Below are 14,105 nucleotides of genomic sequence, written 5' to 3' on the forward strand. Positions count from 1 at the left end.
ATTTTCATTTTTGGGTGAACTAACCCTTTAACTATTATATAATAATTATAATTTATTTAATAATAATAATAATAAACAATATTAATAAATGACTACTAATGTTAATAATATTTACACTATTAATAATAATAATAATAATAACATAGCACATATAACATTATTTCTCACATTGTAAATAATCGTTTTTATGTTTATTATTAAATAATATTATATAATAATAAAGCAACTAACAATTAAGCAGTATTACTAAGTGTCAATTATTATTATAATATTATAATTTAATAATAATAATAATAATAAATTATTAATGTTAGTTATTGTTATTGTTTATTTCTCACATGGTAACTAAATTTTTTATATTTCTTATATAATATAATATTGAATAAAGCAATTGAGTATTAAGCAATTAATAATAATAATAATAATAATAAAAGTCAATATTAATAATAATAAATGAATTACACATTGTAACTAACTGTTCTTATATTTCTTATTAAATATGTAGTATATAATATTAAAGCAACTAAATATTAATCAGTATTACTAAGTATTAATTTAATACTACTACTACTACTAATAATAATAATAATAACAACAACAACAACAACAATCAATATTATCAATAAAAAATAAATAAATTATCACTATTAAATTATTACTGCTTTAATTTGATTATTATTATTATTTCTCACATTGTAACTGTATTTCTTATTATAACATATATAATACTGAATAATGAGTATTAAGCAATTAATTATAATTATAATAATAATAGTCAATATTAATAATAATAAATTAATTATTGCTATCAGTTAGTAATATTTGCATTATTGTTATTTTTCTCACATTGTAACTTTATATTTTTATATTTCTTATTATATAATATTATATAATAAAGCGATTAAGTAAATAATAAAATACAATTGTATATAATAATAACAACCATTTATTAATAGTCAATATTAAAAACAATAATAATTTGTTAATAATAATAATAATAATAATTATTATTATTTATATGGACTTCCATTGCACTCAAAGTTACGAGTTGGGTCAAGACATTGGAGGTTTATGATATCTAAAAGTGACATGTTTCCTTAAAGCAATCAAAAACATAATGCAACTCTCACATATTCTTCAGAAAATTGTGTGCAACAGCCTTCATTCTCATCAGGAGCAGTGATGCTGGGCAGCTCACTGGGTTTTGGAGCAGAGCTTTCATCGTGACGCTCTTCTTCCAACAAACGTGAATTATTCAAACTCAGTCCCACGACTTAAACACACACGGTCATTTTCCAGCCCAGCCCAGCCTGCTGTTGTTTAGTCATGTTTGTTCTCTGTGGTTCTCAGCCTGTAGGCACTCCTCCGGCCTCCGCCAAACTGGTGCAGCCATCTGCCGCGTCCCGTCTACGGCACCTGCAGCAGAGCAGCCTGGAGCGCCGCAGCAGGAAACAGCAGGAGGAATTCCCAAAGCTCCAGCAGGGTCAGCAGCAGGTATTCCACTTCTAACAATAGCCTGCTGACTGACGCTCGCTCTCGCTGACTTTACCTCTGCGCTGCGCTAAAAGGCACTCGTTCAGTGCAAACTCATCCGTCGACTCCAATGACTATAACACTTGCAGCCGAGCACGCACTTCCATATAAGCTGCTACGTCTCCCAGTTGCTGCACAGATGTTATGGTTTTCCACTGTGCGATGGGGTTCAGTGTGCACAAGTCCTCTGATTTCCCGTATGCTCACAGATTATGTATTGTTCTCGTTCATGCTACATAAACTATTCTTCCAGAACAACAAAACAGCACAATATAGTGCATCACAATGCCAGGGAAAGACACCAACAGACAGTCGCTAAATTTCTCTCTCGATTTGTAGCTTGTTTCTACTCTAGGAGGAAAGAGTAGACATTTAGGCCTGAAATTTATGTTACGTAAGTACACAGATGCGAAGGCAGTGTTCACATACGCTATCATCATTCAACGTTTTGGGGTTGGTTAGCTTGAAAAGTCTCTTTGGCTCACCAAGGCTGCATTTATTTGATTAAAAATACCCAAAAAATAGTAGTATCGTGAAATATTATTACAAATTAAATGAGCTCTTTTCTGTTTGAATATGTTTTGAAATGTAATTTATTTCTGTGAGTCAAAGCTGAATTTTCAGCATCATTACTCCAGTCTTCAGTGTCACGTGATCCTTCAGAAATCATTCTAATATGCTGATTTACTGCTCAAGAAACATTTCTGATTATTATCAATGTTGAAAACAATTGTGCTGCTTCATATTTTTGTGGAAACTGTCATATGTTTCTGTTTTCGAGATTCTTTCATGAATAGAAAGTTCAATAGAACTGCATTTATTTGACTTAGAAATCGTTTATAAAATAATAAGTGTCTTTACAGTCACTTTTGATCAATTTAATGCATCCTTGATGAATAAAAGTATTAATTTCATTCAAAAAAAGGGACCTCAAAATTTTTAAACTGTAGTGTACTTGCGTAGATAATTTTTCAGGCCTTAATGTCCTTAAATATTTCAGAGACTAATTAAGACTAATGTCAGCTAATGATGCCAGCTAATCGGCAAACTGACATCCCTGTCCTTGTGCCATCTTTGAGTTTTCCTTTCACTCCTTGTCTATAATCTTTAAGTAACTATACTGGTCTGAAGCACTACATTTTGATGAGTACTCAAGCTGTCAGATCCCAGCCGAAAGAAGCTTTTGTACTGTACTTCTGACAGGACAGGTCAAGGTGAGATAACATACGTGACCTAGATACTTTCTGACATTGTCACTGTGATGCTTTAATGTGTCAAAACTTCTGAAAGATCGGTTGGAAAAGAGAAGGAATTGGAGATGAGACGTGTGCTTTGATCATGGTCAGGTTTGGCTAGCTACCAACCTGGAAAAAAGGCATTTATTGTAGGATATGTTGAAGTGAACATGAAATTGCTTCTTCTTTTTTTTAATTTTACTTTCTTAATCTGACATATTTATGGGGGAAAACGGTTGAGATTCTATCCATAGGAATTGATTGGATTGTAAAAAGTGGGTGCTCAATAGCAGAATAAGGGGGAAAAAAATATTTTTTTGGAATAATGCATACTAAATCATGGACAAAAGAACCAGGAATGAGTATTAAGATTAGTATTGAGATTATTTTATGCTTATTTTTCACAAAACAGCTAAAATTGTCCATTAAAAGACTAGGAATGTGTATTAGGAGAGTAAATAGGGTGAATTTGAATTTTTTTATTTTATGCTTATTTCACACAAAACGGCTACACTGTGGACAAAAAGACCAAGAATGTGTACTGAGAAAGTAAATAAGGTGAATTTTGATTTTAGTTTATGCTTATTTGACACAAAGCAGCAAAATCATGGATAAAAAGACTAGGAAGATGTGTTAGAAAAGTAAACAGGGTGAATTTTGATTTTATTTAATGCTTATTTCAGATAAAACGGCTAAACTGTGGACAAAAAGACCAGGAATTTGTATTAAGAAGGTAAATAGGGTGAATTTGGATTTCACTTTATGCTTATTTCACACAAAATGGCTAAATCGTGGATGAAAAGACCAGGAATGTGTATTAGGAAAGTAAATAGGATGAACTTTGGTTTTACTTTATGCTTATTTCACACAAAACAGCTAAACCATGAAGAAACAGCTGAATCAAAATGGGTCAATCATAGATCAAATGACTAGAAATGTGTTTTTAAAAAGTAAATAAGATCAGTTTTGATTTCACTTTACGCATCTCATTTAAAATCACTTAATGTTAAGAGGACAATTTGATCAAATAATGTATAGAAGAGTGAAGAGGAAAGGTAAGACTGTAGTGTTGCACAGTCTCTATCTATCAGGGCAACTCGCAAAGTCAGCGCCTCACAAAATCCAACCTGAAAGAACGAGAGGAGAGAGATTGTGTGCAAACCCTGAGGGAGAGAAGGGAAAAATTGGGTGGAAAGACAGAGAAAAGGAAGAGATAAGACGGCGAGGTTTGGTTTCTGCTGTCTCTTTCTCTCTCTCAGTCCTGCAGGGTTAATCGACAGACTATTAGCTCAGCGTAAGCTCAGAGTTAGCCCGGCCCGCTGCAGACTGTCTGATGCACTCCAGGGGCAAATTAATGTCTCCAAAATGAAAATAGTGAATCTTTTAATTGGAAGTGACATGACTGCAAGATAAGATGTTTTACAGACAGTTAAAGAAACGGATTACCTAAAAAGGACAATTGTCATTTTCTCGCCCTCATGTTGTGCATGACTTTTTCTTTTGTAAGAATATTTGTAAGAATGTTTGAGCTACTGTTTTGAAGGTGATTTTTATTGACAGGCTCCAAAAAGGACAAAACTATGGAAGCCCATGAAATAAAAAAAATAAATAAAAAAAGGTAATTGCAAGTTTATATCTCACCATTCTGACTTTTCGCTCGCAATTCTGATAAAAAAGTAAAAATTGTGAGATACTCATTTGCAAGAAAAAAAAGTCAAGGGTTGTGAGATTTTTTTTTTTCAGTTGGGTGGTGAAAACCAAAAAAACTCAGAATTCAGTGACAAAAAAAAAATAAATCAGAATTTCAAGAACTAAAAAATGTAAACAGAATTTAGAGAAAAACATTAGAATTGCAAGATGTAAACTCGGAATTTAGAGAGAAAAAAGTCACAATTGTGACGTGAACTCAGAATTCAGAGAAAAACATCCGAATTGTTATGTGACCTCAGAATTCATAGAAAAACATTCCAAATTGCAAGATTTAAACTCAGAATTCAGAGAAAAACATCAGAATTGGGAGATGTAAACTCAGAATTTAGAGAAAAAAATAAAAAATTGCAAGATTTAAACTCAGAATTCAGAGAAAAACATCAGAATTGGGAGATGTAAACTCAGAATTTAGAGAAAAAAATAAAAAATTGCAAGATTTAAACTCAGAATTCAGAGAAAAACATCAGAATTGGGAGATGTAAACTCAGAATTTAGAGAAAATAATTCGAAATTGCAAGATTTAAACTCAGAATTCAGAGAAAAACATCAGAATTGGGAGATGTAAACTCAGAATTTAGAGAAAAAAATAAAAAATTGCAAGATTTAAACTCAGAATTCAGAGGAAAAAATTTAGAATTGCAAGATTTAAGCTCAGAATTCAGAGAAAAACATCAGAATTGGGAGATTTAAAATCAGAATTCAGAGAAAAACATCAGAATTTGATGTAAACTCAGAATTTAGAGAAAAAAATTCAAAATTGCAAGATTTAAACTCAGAATTCAGAGGAAAAACATCAGAACTGGGAGATGTAAACTCAGAATTTAGAGAAAAAAATTAAAAATTGCAAGATTTAAACTCAGAATTCAGAGGAAATAATTTAGAATTGCAAGATTTAAACTCAGAATTCAGAGAAAAACATCAGAATTGGGAGATTTAAACTCAGAATTCAGAGAAAAACATCAGAATTTGGAGATGTAAACTCAGAATTTAGAGAAAAAAATTCAAAATTGCAAGATTTAAACTCAGAATTCAGAGGAAAACATCAGAATTGGGAGATGTAAACAGAATTTAGAGAAAAAAATTAAAAATCGCAAGATTTAAACTCAGAATTCAGAGGAAAAAATTTAGAATTGCAAGATTTAAACTCAGAATTCAGAGAAAAACATCAGAATTTGGAGATGTAAACTCAGAATTTAGAGAAAAAAATTAAAAATTGCAAGATTTAAACTCAGAATTCAGAGGAAAACATCAAAATGGCAAGTTAACTCGATTCAAATAACAAAAATCTGAATTGTAAGATTTAAACTCAGAACTCATAGAAAAGAAATTCTAATTGAAAGATTTAAACAGAATTCAGATAAAAAAATTTGAATTGCGAGATTTAAACTCAGAATTCAGAGAAAATTGTCAGAATTCCTTGAAATTGTGAGAAAAAAAAGGCTGAATTATTAAATAAAACGTCGCAATTACCTTGTGGAGGGAACATACTTCCATACAAAACAGCTCTATAAATGTAGAAACGAGTAAACAGGTTTGAATGAGGGTGAGTAAATGAGGTTTTGTCTGTGGTTGCATGGATTCCTGTCCGTGTGTTGTCTGTCACCGAGTGTTTCTAAGGCACAGACTGAGAGGATTAAACAGACAATCACCATGGCAACCGTGGAATGAGGCAAGCAGCCCCTCTATAGCAACCATTGGAGACGGTGATACCTGCATTCCCACACATTTAGAAACTGCTGCTGCTCACTTGTTCAGATTTAATTCAGCTAAATAACTGTGTTTGTGGTTACTAGCATGCATACTGCCTTCCTGTAGCTCAAACAGCACGGCATTACAAACACCAAGGTGGGTTTGATTCCCAGGGAATGCAGGAAATGATAAGAGAGTGTAGAATTATTTGGATAAAGCAGAAATGCAGAAGCATAAATGTAGTGGGATACTGTATGCTGACTATACTTATGCATGAACCTGAATTCAAATCTGTCGAGAAAACCAAAATTGTATTCTAAAAAGTCACAGCTGATAACACTTGTTTATTAGTCAAGATGAGCGCATAACATAACGGGACATAGAATTGTATGCAGCAAGAATTGTGTCATACAGTAGCCAGTGTTATTTAGTATTGTTTATATGAATATAGTATTTAATAATATTTTGAATGAGCTTTTACTATTTTATATTCAGTTTTCATTTAAAATTTATTTTTAAGTTTTAGTAATTTTGTAGTGATTATTTCAGCTTTTTTTCTATTCAGCTTTAATTTTTTTATTTTTTTATTTTAGTACTTCAGTATATTTTCAAACTTATTTATTTCAGTTATAATGCAATGCAATATCTCTTAAAGCAAAAAAACAAAGAAACTTAAAAATATATTTTTTGTTATTTTTGTTTTATATTTCTATTTGACTGCATTTTCATTTTAGTTTAGTTTTAGTCATTTTAGGTACTTCACTTTTTTTTTTACTTTTTAAAATTTTATTTCAGCCTTTAATGGGTTTAATTTATGTTTTTATATTAGTTTAGTTCTAGTCACTTTAGTACTTCAGTTTATTATTAAACTTTTTTGTTTTTTAAATTTATATCAGCCTTTAATGGCTCCATTTTTAGTTTAGTTTGAATCATTTTAGCACTTCAATTTATTATTTTTATTTTCAGACAGAAAGATTTTTAATAGTGTTAGTTATAGAACACTACTGCCATTTGCAGATGTACCCTACTGTATGCTACAGTAACATCAGTCTTTAAACTCCACAGAAACCTTGTGAATTCAGTTCAAGCACTTTACACAGTGTTCAACCAGTGTTTGTGATAAGAGCACGTCTGTAAGTGAGCTGGAAGTGTGCACTTGATAGTACACAGTCTATTTGCTTTAAACCAGATATACTAACTAAATTAGTTTTGTCGCAGCTAGTGAGTGATTAAAGACGCTGCTAAGACAGCAATACTGTACAAGCCAGAGTCTGTTCTCTAAAGGCACGTACACATTAGTTTTCTTCTAATACCCTTCTGGAAGGGCCTCTAATCTTCCCTCGACTGTGTGCGCGCTCAGGCAGCTGTCTTGATTAGCGGTGACAGCAGATCAGTCTCGTCTGTGTGCTTCACTGCGGTCTCAGCAACAACAGGACACAGTTCCCAGTCATCAGTCAATGCCCAACAGCTCCGGCTTTGTTCCCAGGCAAAGATCTGGCTAATTTGGCACAGCACCGAGTGCGGCAGGCCGTCATCTCCCGGAAAGAGTCTTCGCTCGGGCTTAATGGGAGGTCTGTGCCATGAATCGTACAACAGACTGTCTGGACGCTCGCTCTGCTGACCATTTTGACTCGGCGAGGGCCCACAGAAACCTTGTGAATTCAGTTCAAGCACTTTACACAGTGTTCAACCAGTGTTTGTGATAAAGAGCACGTCTGTGAGTGAGCTGGAAGTGTGCACTTGATAGTACTCGGTCTATTTGCTTTAAACCAGATATACTAACTAAATTAGTTTTGTCGCAGCTAGTGAGTGATTAAAGACGCTGCTAAGACAGCAATACTGTACAAGCCAGAGTCTGTTCTCTAAAGGCACGTACACATTAGTTTTCTTCTAATACCCTTCTGGAAGGGCCTCTAATCTTCCCTCGACTGTGTGTGCGTTCAGACAGCTGTCTTATATATATAGTGATACATTTTCTTTGAATGGAAAGTTCAAAAGAACAGCATTTAACTGAAATAGATTTTTTTGTAACATTATAAATGGCTACTGTCAATTTTGATGGTTTTAATGATTAATTTACCCCAACAGTTTTTCATTATTGATAATAAATGTTTCATGAGCAGCAAATCAGCATATTAGAATGATTTCTGAAGAATCACGTGACACTGAAGACTGGAGTAATGATGCTGAAAATTCAGCTTTGCATCACAGAAATAAATTAAATGTTAACATATATTCAAATAGAATACAGTTATTTTAAATTATTATAATATTTTAGAATTTTTCTCTTTTTTTGGTATTTTTCATCAAATAAATGCAACCTTGGTGAGCATAAGAGACTTTCAAAAAACTTGTTGCAAACTTTATTCCAAACTTTTCTGGCAAATGATTATTTAATCAGAGTAAAATACAAGGCTTTCCAGCACAGTGCCACAGAAATAGCTTGCTTGCCTTTGCGGTTGCAGCTAGTTAAAAACTTAAATTAGAATATATTTTAGTAGTATTTATATATTATAGTAATTATGAATATTTAGTTTTAGCTTTTATTTTTATATTTTATGTTTTCATGTTAGTTTTAGTTCTTTTTTTATGTGCTTGTGCTTCAGCTGATTTTGGTTACTTTCCAAGGCTACATTTAAAATTTTCTTGTAATATTTATATTTAATTTGATTTCAGTTTTATTTCAATTGACAACATTTTTAGTAGTTTTAGTGTATATTTTTAGTTTAAAGTCCAATATGTTCAGTTTTAGACCTTTTCTTTGGCTGAAAAGCTATGTAGCTACCTTGAATTGATAATCTCAAAACCATGACTATCACAGTAACTCTGAGGAAAGACTGTCTCCTGGTGGACATTATATGTATAATGGCAAGGCACTAGTCTCTCTCAGGCTATGCATTGCTAAATGTTTAGTGGGCACATTAGAAATGACAATGTACTGATTATTCTTTCTTTTCTCTTCTCTTATCCACTCACCTGTCCTAACTTGCTTGTATTTTATCCCAAGTCCATCCTTTCCTGACCTCTTCTTATTATGCTGAGGTTATAATAGCTCAGCGCCTGTATTTTTGACATATACATTAAGACTAGCCCCTATCTATTCCTGCAGTCATCCATTTTTCCTTTACAAGTAAATATAGTTTATAACACTTGTTGAAAAGTAAATAGATAGGATTTTAATTCTTTTTAGGACAATGATTAATTGAGTTTAATTGAGTCTGATTTCATAAAGGAAGGAAAGACATTTTTACTCAGATGTCCTTTTCTGCCTCACGGCCTCAGATTGTCTTAGCATTGCAATCACTTTTTGTAGTGGCATGTTGACTATCAGCCTCCAAGTACTGCCCTGAGTGGTCCTACATGCCCCCCCCCCCTTTACCCTGAGATCTGATCCTGTCCAAGGTGAACGCTTCATGGCGACGATGACCCTAGAAACCAGGGGAAGCACAGGTGACCTCTGAGCCTAAATCATCTCCCAGCTAAAGCACAACACCTCAGTACTGAAGAGCTCTGACCAAGGTACGAGTCTAATTGTAATTTCATAGTAAAGCTGGTGTCTTGATTAGCGGTGACAGCAGATCAGTCTCGTCTGTGTGCTTCACTGCGGTCTCAGCAACAACAGGACACAGTTCCCAGTCATCAGTCAATGCCCAACAGCTCCGGCTTTGTTCCCAGGCAAAGATCTGGCTAATTTGGCACAGCACCGAGTGCGGCAGGCCGTCATCTCCCGGAAAGAGTCTTCGCTCGGGCTTAATGGGAGGTCTGTGCCATGAATCGTACAACAGACTGTCTGGACGCTCGCTCTGCTGACCATTTTGACTCGGCGAGGGCAAACACAGAAGGCTGTGAAGATGCAGTGTTTGAAGGGATTATTTATTCTTGAAAGGTCAAATTGTTTGCTGGCCCTGAGTGAGAGATTTTGGAACTGGGAGTGTTTGTGTGTCGTTTTCTGCGCCTCTTGTTTGCGTCCCAGGGGTGTTGAAGGACTTTGCTGTAGATGTTTAATAAGGTGAATGAAATCGTGCTTGTAGAGACGCTCTCAGCGCTGCGTTCGCTGAGTGTCCTTAAACAGACTGAGCGCTGTGGGAAGCAGTGAGGTGGAAAAATGATTCAGCCTGATTTTCTGAGTGGAGTCGGCACTGCTGTTGTGCACGTTTGAGCTTAGCTTGCTCGTTTGTTAGTGAATACTTTCTCTACATACTCAAAAAAGTGTTTTTGAAAGAAGTCTTTGCTCACTGAAGCTGCATTTCTTTGATAAAAAATACTGTAAAAACAGTAATATTGTGAAATATTATCACCATTAAAAACTATTTTCAATAGCAAATTTATTCCTGTGATCAAAGCTGAATTTTCAGCATCATTACTCGCTCCCAGCTAAAGCACAACGCCTCAGTACTGAAGAGCCCTGACCAAGGTACGAGTCTAATTGTAATTTCATAGTAAAGCTGGCCGATGGATGCAAATAGCAGCCAGTATATGTACACTGAATAAACAATGTAAATTATATATGGTAAATAAAATATAAAGCGGCTACAATCTCCTATGTAAACAAACTTATGGCAATATATTTGAAAATATTTTAGGGTGAATCTCATTAAAACATGCACAGATCACATATCACTGCAAAATAAAATTTTTAAAAATCTTTTTTTTTCAAAAAGAAAAAGTTTGTTTTTAGGACTATTGAGATGTTTTACCCTTATTTTATGCCGATTTAGTATAATTCACCCAAAAATTACTAAAAGCATCCTCATTTATATATATTTGTGTGTGTGTGTATATATATATATATATATATTTTTTTTTTTTATTAGTTAGCTGTTTTTTTAAAGTAATTTTTTAACCTAGTCAAAATAACCCAGCTGCAGTTTGATTGAGATTAATTGGAATGCACAATGAAAAAACATGATTTTTGAGAATTGTTAAAAACGGAGTTATCTGTTTTTGCAAATTAACTCTTTTTACATACATGCATACATACAAACAGTATATATACATATATAATTTATTTATTTATTTATTATATATATCATTGATGATTTGTTTTTAAATTCACATAAGTGTAATATATACATTTTTGTATTTAACAGTAATTTACATAGCAAGTTAAAAAATAAATACAGTAAATAATAAATATAGTAAATGCATATTTAATACAATTAGCAATTAAAGTAATTATATTGCATTGAAGTAATGAGAATTGAGTGGAAATTGTGCTTAATTTGGCATGGGCTTTGTCTGTAAGCAAATATCATTTATAATTTCTTTGTTTTTATTTTGAGGTGACATATGACTGGGAAATGTTTTCGACAGGTTTTATGAGATTCGCCCTTTAGCTGATATGTAGTTTGGGTCAGGTTTAGAGAGAAAATGAGAAATAATCTAAGCAGACTTGACTTTCTGTAAAGAAAATATCTGCAGCACAACTAAATAATTACCTTCAGAGTGAAATAGTCAAAGTCCTCAAGCTACTGACAAATAATTGGTAAATATTTATCAAGTATAAGCCAGATATTTTATATAAGATTAGCTTTTGTATTTTTATACTAAAAAAGGGGGAATGTGTTAAGATTAGATAGCGTGAGGTTCATACTGTATGACTTGTTGAAATGAAGAATGAAGCCTGGGATCAGTTTTCGATGTGTTTCCCCCAGTGGATCTGAAGTGTGAGAGCGGCTTTCATTTCAAAGCATATATTTTGTTACGTAACATTTGACAGCACATTACACTGTACGTGTGAAGCACTTTGTGTCACTGGGACGTATTAGCAACGTATGATAAACAACCAGTTGGCGGTGAATAATAAACTGCTATTGACTGTTGAGATCAATATTCTCATTCATATTTAATGGATCCCCAAGGGTTTGCAAACAACTGCCCCACTGCCATTGTTTACCTATTTTCTGCTGAGAAATATATATAGCTACAGCATATATGAGACGCTATAGTTTGGTTTGGTGGTCGTGTCCATCAGATGCCTGATACATACCTCATAACTTTCTTTTTCGTGTCTTAAAATGACTTCACTGAAGTAGAATAGACCCAAACTCTGATGCGACACACATCCGAGCACCATATGCTGTGTTAAAACACTGAGAAACATCCAAAATATATGTACAGAGAAACTGTGGAACTGTATATAAACTGTATGATCATGGATATGTTCATTTATGTTCGTTCATTTTTTTTTTTTCTACCAAAAGCGTTTGAGAGATCTGAACTGCATGTAGATATCCTCTCAAAGTCTGCATGCAGAATCCTCTCTCTGTAAGTTCTGTTTACAAGTGTAAGATAGATGGATTTCTGTATTTTTTTTTAATGAATATAGTTGTATGTGAGTAGACGGGTCAATCGGATCCTGTTCACTGTTGTCTGATCTGTAACAAACCATTCAAGCATTCCAAACCTCTGAATTTAACATGTCCATTTTCATTAATGCAACATATAGAATGTATATAAATCTATCGACGACTTCTTGTGATAAAACAATAACAGTGTGAATGCAATGTTGACCAATAGAAATATATCTATATGGAAATGTTATAATGAAAAAGTTGTTTTAATGTTGAAAAACCTCGTCTGGTTGTGTATGTACAAGAGACTGTTGGTTTTGAATGTTCTTGTGCTGTTTTTGTGACTATTAAAGTGAATATCTTCTACTACAGTCTTGTGCGCTAATTGTAATTACAGAAATGCTGTACTTTTTTGTAATTGTAAATGCCATTTTTTATCCGGTATAAAATCTTTATTATGTCATATGCAGAAAGAAAAAAACTGATTCATATGGGAAAAAAAACACATACTAGACAACGTTCGTTTTCAGTAGTTGGTGTACAGTAAGCATTTCAAGAATACAGTGTCAAAATGAAGCTGAAGATCCAGTTATTATAGAGTTAATCTCACGAAACCTGTCAGGAATATTCCGTATTTCACCTAAACATAAGAAAATTATAAGGAATTACTGTTCATTTTTAAATAATTTTTGATAAGTCAAATTCTTTAAATTTCTCCTTTTTTCATTAATTTTGGGGCAAAATATGAAATATGCAAGCACATGTTCACATTTTTCTAATTTCTTTTTTTTTCCTTTTAATTTTGGAGCAAAATATGAAATATAAAAGAATGTTCAAATTCTTTTTTTTACATTTTGGGGCGAAATGTGAAATATACAAACACATTCGAAATTTTAAAATTTCTTAAATATTTTTTTTAAATTTTGGTGCAAAGTATGAAATATGCAAGCACATTAAAATTCTTCAAATTTCTTTTTAAAATTTGGGGTGAAATATGAAATATACAACCACGTTCAAATTCTTCAAATTTCTTTTTTTTTGGGGGGGCAAATATGAGATATACAAGCACATGTTCAGATTTTTCAAATTTCGTAATTTTTTTCTATTAATTTTGGGGCAAAATTATAAATATGCAAGCACATGTTCACATTTTTTAAATTTCTTTTTTTTTTTTCCTTTTAATTTTGGAGCAAAATATGAAATATAAAAGAAAGTTCAAATTCTTTTTTTTTTTTACATTTTAGGGCAAAATATGAAATATGCATGTTCACATTTTTCAAAGTTTTTTTTTTTCCTTTTAATTTTGGTGCAAAGTATGAAATATGCAAGCACATTCAAATTCTTCAAATTTCTTTTTAAATTTTGGGGTGAAATGTGACCCTGGACCACAAAACCAGTCATAATGGTCAATTTTTCAAAATTGAGATTTATACATCATCTGAAAGCTGAATAAATAATCTTTCCATTGATGTATGGTTTGTTAGGATAGGACAATATTTGGTCGAGATACAACTATTTGAAAATCTGGAATCTGAGGGTGCAAAAAAATCAAAATATTGAGAAAATCGCCTTTAAAGTTGTCCAAATGAAGTTCGTAGCAATGCATATTACTAATCAAAAATTAAGCTTTGATATATTTACGGTA

The sequence above is a fragment of the Sinocyclocheilus rhinocerous genome, unplaced genomic scaffold (assembly GCF_001515625.1).
Source record: "Sinocyclocheilus rhinocerous isolate Xijiao unplaced genomic scaffold, SAMN03320098_v1.1 scaffold4094, whole genome shotgun sequence".
In the NCBI taxonomy this organism is placed as follows: domain Eukaryota; kingdom Metazoa; phylum Chordata; class Actinopteri; order Cypriniformes; family Cyprinidae; genus Sinocyclocheilus; species Sinocyclocheilus rhinocerous.